General features: G+C 39.6%; 1 non-coding gene across 1 annotated transcript; it reads right to left on the reverse strand.

Moving 5' to 3' along the window:
• Positions 1–373: 373 nt before the first annotated feature.
• Positions 374–481, reverse strand: LOC127742940 (small nucleolar RNA R71). Its single transcript, XR_008004289.1, has one exon. It is a non-coding gene; the product is annotated as a small nucleolar RNA R71 (small nucleolar RNA).
• Positions 482–5925: the final 5444 nt, after the last annotated feature.

Genomic DNA, 5925 nt, shown 5'->3' on the forward strand with positions numbered 1-5925 from the left:
TGCAAGAAGGATGCTTGGTGATTATACTACACCTACTTCCAAGTTTGATGGAAGAAGCATCTCAATTCCTGCCATTGGAGCAAACAATTTTGAGCTGAAACCTCAACTAGTTGCTCTAATGCAACAAAATTGCAAGTTTCATGGACTTCCATCAGAAGATCCCTATCAGTTTTTAACTGAGTTCTTGCAGATCTGTGAGACTGTAAAGATGAATGGAGTAGATCCTGAAGTCTACAGGCTCATGCTTTTCCCTTTTGCTGTAAGAGACAGAACTAGAACATGGTTGGATTCACAACCTAAGGATAGCCTGGACTCCTGGGATAAGCTGGTCACGGCTTTCTTGGCTAAATTCTTTCCTCCTCAAAAGCTGAGCAAGCTTAGATTGGATGTTCAGACATTCAAACAAAAAGATGGTGAATCCCTCTATGAAGCTTGGGAAAGATACAAGCAAATGACCAAAAGGTGTCCTTCTGACATGCTTTCAGAATGGACCATTCTGGATATATTCTATTATGGTATGTCTGAGTTCTCTAAGATGTCACTGGACCATTCTACAAGTGGATCCATTCACCTAAAGAAAACGCCTGCAGAGGCTCAAGAACTTATTGACATGGTTACAAATAACCAGTTCATGTACACTTCTGAGAGGAATTCCGTGAAGAATGGGATGCCTCAGAGGAAGGGAGTTCTTGAAATTGATGCTCTGAATGCCATATTGGCTCAGAACAAAATGTTGACTCAGTAAGTCAACATGATTTCTCAAAGTCTGAATGGATGGCAAAATGCATCCAACAGTACTAAAGAGGCATCTTCTGAAGAAGAAGCTTATGATCCTGAGAACCATGCAATGGCAAAGGTAAATTATATGGGTGAACCTTATGGAAACACCTATAATTCATCATGGAGAAATCATCCAAATTTCTCATGGAAGAATCAACAAAAGCCTCAACAAGGCTTTAATAATGGTGGAAGAAATAGGCTCAGTAATATCAAGCCTTATCCATCATCTTCTCAGCAACAGACAGAGAATTATGAACATAGTACCTCTAACTTAGCAAATTTAGTCTCTGATCTGTCTAAGGCCACTTTAAGTTTCATGAATGAAACAATGTCCTTCATCAGAAATCTGGAGACACAAGTGGGCCAGCTGAGTAAGAAAAATATTGAAACCCCTCCTAGTACTCTCCCAAGCAATACTGAAGAAAATCCAAAAAGAGAGTGCAAGACCATTGATATAATCAATATGGCCGAACCTAGAGAGGGAGGAGAGGACGTGAATCCCAATGAGAAAGATCTCATGGGACATCTCTCAAGCAAGAAGGAGTTCCCTATTGAGGACCTAAAGGAATATGAGGCTCATATAGAGACCATAGAGATACCATTAAATATCCTTCTGCCATTCATGAGCTCTGAAGACTATTCTTCCTCTAAAGAGGATGAAGATGTAACTGGAGAGCAAGTTTCTCAATATCTAGGAGCTATCATGAAGCTGAATGCCAAGTTGTTTGGTAATGAGACTTGGGAAGGTGAACCTCCCTTGCTTATAATGAACTAGATACATGGGTTCAGCAAACTTTACCTCAAAAGAAACAAGATCCTGGTAAATTCTTAATACCCTGTACCATAGGAACCATGACCATTAACAAGAATCTATGTGACCTAGGGTCAGGCATAAACCTTATGCCACTCTCTGTAATGGAGAAGCTGGGGATCATTGAGGTACAGCCTGCCATATTCTCATTACAGATGGCAGACAAGTCAGTAAGACAAGCTTATGGATTAGTAGAGGACGTGTTAGTAAAGGTTGAGGGCCTTTACATCCCTGATGATTTCATAATCTTAGACACTAGGAAGGAGGAGGATGAATGCATCATCCTGGGAAGACCTTTCCTAGCCACAATAGGAGCTGTGATAGATGTTAACAGAGGAGAATTAGTCCTTCAATTAAATGGGGACTACCTTGTGTTTAAGACCCAAGGGTGTTCTTCTGTATACATGGAGAGGAAGCATGAAAAGCTTCTCTCAATACAGAGTCAACCAAAGCCCCCACAATCAAACTCTAAGTTTGGTCTTGGGAGGCCACAACCAAACTCTAAGTTTGGTGTTGAGAAGCCCCCACATTCAAACTCTAGGTTTGGTGTTGGGAGGCCCTCATCATGCTATGAACATCTGTGAGGCTCCATGAGAGCCCACTGTCAAGCTAGTGACATTAAAAGAGCGCTTGTTGGGAGGCAACCCAATTTTTATTTATCTAATTTTATTTTTATTTTATAGTTATTTTATGTTTTATTAGGTTCATGATCATGTGGAGTCACAAAAAAATACTAAAATTAAAAAAAGAATAAAAAACAGCAGAAGAAAAATCACACACTGGAGGAAGGACTTACTGGCGTTTAAACGCCAGTAAGGAGCATCTGCCTGGCGTTCAATGCCAGAATAGAGCATGGATCTGGCGTTGAACGCCAGAAACATGCAGCAATCTGGCGTTTAAACGCCAGGATTGCACACTGAGGAAAGCTGGCGTTCAACGCCAGAAACATGCTGCAAATGGGTGTTGAACGCCCAAAACAAGCTTAGAGCTGGCGTTTAACGCCAGAAACAAGCACCAATCTGGCGTTAAACGCTAGGATTGCATGCAGAGGGCATTTTACACGCCTCATTGGTGCAGGGATGAAAATCCGTGACACCTCAGGATCTGTAGACCCCACAGGATCCCCACCTACCTCAACTCACCTTCTCTCTTTTTCCCCATCACGTCTTCACCACTCACATCCATCCATCTCTTTCCCACCCAATCCCACCCATATGGCCGAAACATACACATCTCTCCCTCTCCTCCATATTTTCTTCTCCTTCCATTCTTTCTTTTTTGCTCGACGGCGAGCAACATTCTAAGTTTGGTGTGGTAAAAGCATAGCTTTTTTGTTTTTCCATAACCATTGATGGAACCTAAGGGCAGAGAAACCTCAAAAAAAAAAGAAAAGAAAGAGAAGAGAAAAGGAAAGACAAAAGCTTCCACCTCTGAGTCATGGGAGATGGAGAGATTCATCTCAAGGATCCATAGCTCAGTAATAGAGCATTTGACTGCACATCAAGAGAGCATGAGGAATTCCCTCATCAAGAAATCCCTGAGACACCTCAGGGGATACATTTTCCTCTACACAACTATTGGGAGAAACTAAGGATAAGAGCACCAAAATCACTAGGGATCAAGCAACAGAGGCAAGGAAGAGACATAAAGGAGCTCAAAAAGCACCATTGGTCCTTCAAAAGGCGCCACCCTCACTAAGGTGGACTCATTCCTTAACTTCCTTGTTCTTATCTCTCTATTTTTTTTGATTTTAATGCTATATGTGTGTTTATGTTTTGTGTCTTTATTACATGATCATTAGTATGTAGTAACTATGTCTTAAGGCTATGAATAATTCCATAAATCCTTCACCTCTCTTAAATGAAAAATGTTTCTAATTCAAAAGAACAAGAAGTACATGAATTTCGAAATTATCCTTGAATTTAGTTTAATTATATTGATGTGATGACAATAATTTTTGTTTTCTGAATGAATGCTTGAACAGTGCATATTTTTGATCTTGTTGTTTATGAATGTTAAAATTGTTGGCTCTTGAAAGAATGATGAACAAAGAGAAAAGCTATTGATAATCTAAAAAATCATAAAATTGATTCTTGAAGCAAGAAAAAGCAGTGAAAAAGCAGAAGCTTGTGAAAAAAAAGAAGTGGCGAAAAACAAATAGAAAGAAAAAGAAAAAGCAAGCAGAAAAAGCCAATAGCCCTTAAAACCAAAAGGCAAGGGTAAAAAGGATCCAAAGCTTTGAGCATCAATGGATAGGAGGGCCTAAGGAAATAAAATTCAGGCCTAAGCGGCTAAATCAGCTGTCCCTAACCATGTGCTTGTGGCATGCAGGTCCAGGTGAAAAAGCTTGAGACTGAGTGGTTAAAGTCGTGATCCAAAGAAAAAAGAGTGTGCTTAAGAGCTCTGGACACCTCTAACTGGGAACTTTAGCAAAGCTGAGTCACAATCTGAAAAGGTTCACCCAGTCATGTGTCTGTGGCATTTATGAATCCGATGGTAATACTGGAAAACAAAATGCTTAGGGCCATGGCTAAGACTCATAAAAGTAGCTGTGTTCAAGAATCAACAAACTTAACTAGGAGAATCAATAACCCTATATAAAATTCTAAGTCCTTAGAGATGCCAATCATTCTAAACTTCAAGGGAAAAAGTGAGATGCCAAAACTGTTCAGAGGCAAAATGCTACAAGTCCCGCTCATCTAATTAGAATTAATATTCATTGATATTTTGGGATTTATAGTAAATTCTCTTCTTTTTATCCTAATTTATTTTCAGTTGCTTGGGGACAAGCAACAATTTAAGTTTGGTGTTGTGATGAGCGGATAATTTATACGCTTTTTGGCATTATTTTTAGGTAGTTTTTAGTAGGATCTAGCTACTTTTAGCGAAATTTTCGTTAGTTTTTATGCTAAATTCAAATTTCTAGACTTTACTATGAGTTTGTGTGTTTTTCTATAATTTCAGGGAATTTCTGGCTGAAATTGAGGGACCTGAGCAAAACTCTGATAAAAGGCTGACAAAGGACTGCTCATACTGTTGGATTCTGACCTCCCTGCACTCGAAATAGATTTTCTAGAGCTACAAAATTCCAAATGGCTCGCTCTCAATGGCTTTGGAAAGTAGACATCCAGAGCTTTCCAGAAATATATAATAGTCCATACTTTATTCGTGATTAGATGATGTAAACTGGCGCTCAACGCCAGTTCCATGCTGCATTCTAGAGTCAAACGCCAGAAACACGTCACGAACCAGAGTTGAACACCAAAAACATGTTACAACTTGGCGTTCAACTCCAAAAGAAGCCTCTGCATGTGTAAAGCTCAAGCTTTGCCCAAGTGATGAGCGGATAATTTGTACGCTTTTTGGCATTGTTTTTAGTATGTTTTTAGTATGATCTAGTTAGTTTTTAGTATATTTTTATTAGTTTTTAGTTAAAATTCACTTTTCTGGATTTTACTATGAGTTTGTGTGTTTTTCTGTGATTTCAGGTATTTTCTGGCTGAAATTGAGGGACCTGAGCAAAAATCTGATTCAGAGACTAAAAAGGACTGCAGATGCTGTTGGATTCTGACCTTCCTGCACTCGAAGTGGATTTTCTGGAGCTACAGAAGCCCAATTGGAGCGCTCTCAACGGCGTTAGAAATTAGACATCCTGGGCTTTCCAGCAATATATAATAGTCCATACTTTGCCCAAGATTTGATGGCCCCAACCGGCGTTCAAAATCACCTTCAGAATTCCCAGCGTTAAACGCCGGAACTGGCACAAGGATGGGAGTTAAACGCCCAAACTGGCACCAAAGCTGGCGCTTAACTCCAAGAAGAGTCTCTACACGAAAATGCTTCAATGCTCAGCCCAAGCACACACCAAGTAGGCCCGGAAGTGGATTTTTATCTCATTTACTCATCTCTGTAAACCCTAGGCTACTAGTTCTCTATATATAGGACCTTTTACTATTGTATTTTAATCTTCTGATCTTTGGAATCTTTTGATCTTTAGATCTTTTGATCATTGGGAGGCTGGCCTCACGGCCATGCCTAGACCTTGTTCTTTTGTATTTTCAACGGTGGAGTTTCTACACACCATAGATTAAGGTGTGGAGCTCTGCTATACCTCGAGTATTAATGCAATTACTATTGTTCTTCTATTCAATTCCGCTTGTTCTTGTTCTAAGATATCACTTGTTCTTCAACTTGATGAATGTGATGATCCGTGACACTCATCATCTTTCTCACCTATGAACGTGTGCCTGACAACTGATGAGCGGATAATTTATACGCTTTTTGGCATTGTTTTTAGTATGTTTTTGGTATGATCTAGTTAGTTTTTAGTATAT

The sequence above is a fragment of the Arachis duranensis genome, chromosome 1, assembly GCF_000817695.3.
Source record: "Arachis duranensis cultivar V14167 chromosome 1, aradu.V14167.gnm2.J7QH, whole genome shotgun sequence".
Taxonomy (NCBI): domain Eukaryota; kingdom Viridiplantae; phylum Streptophyta; class Magnoliopsida; order Fabales; family Fabaceae; genus Arachis; species Arachis duranensis.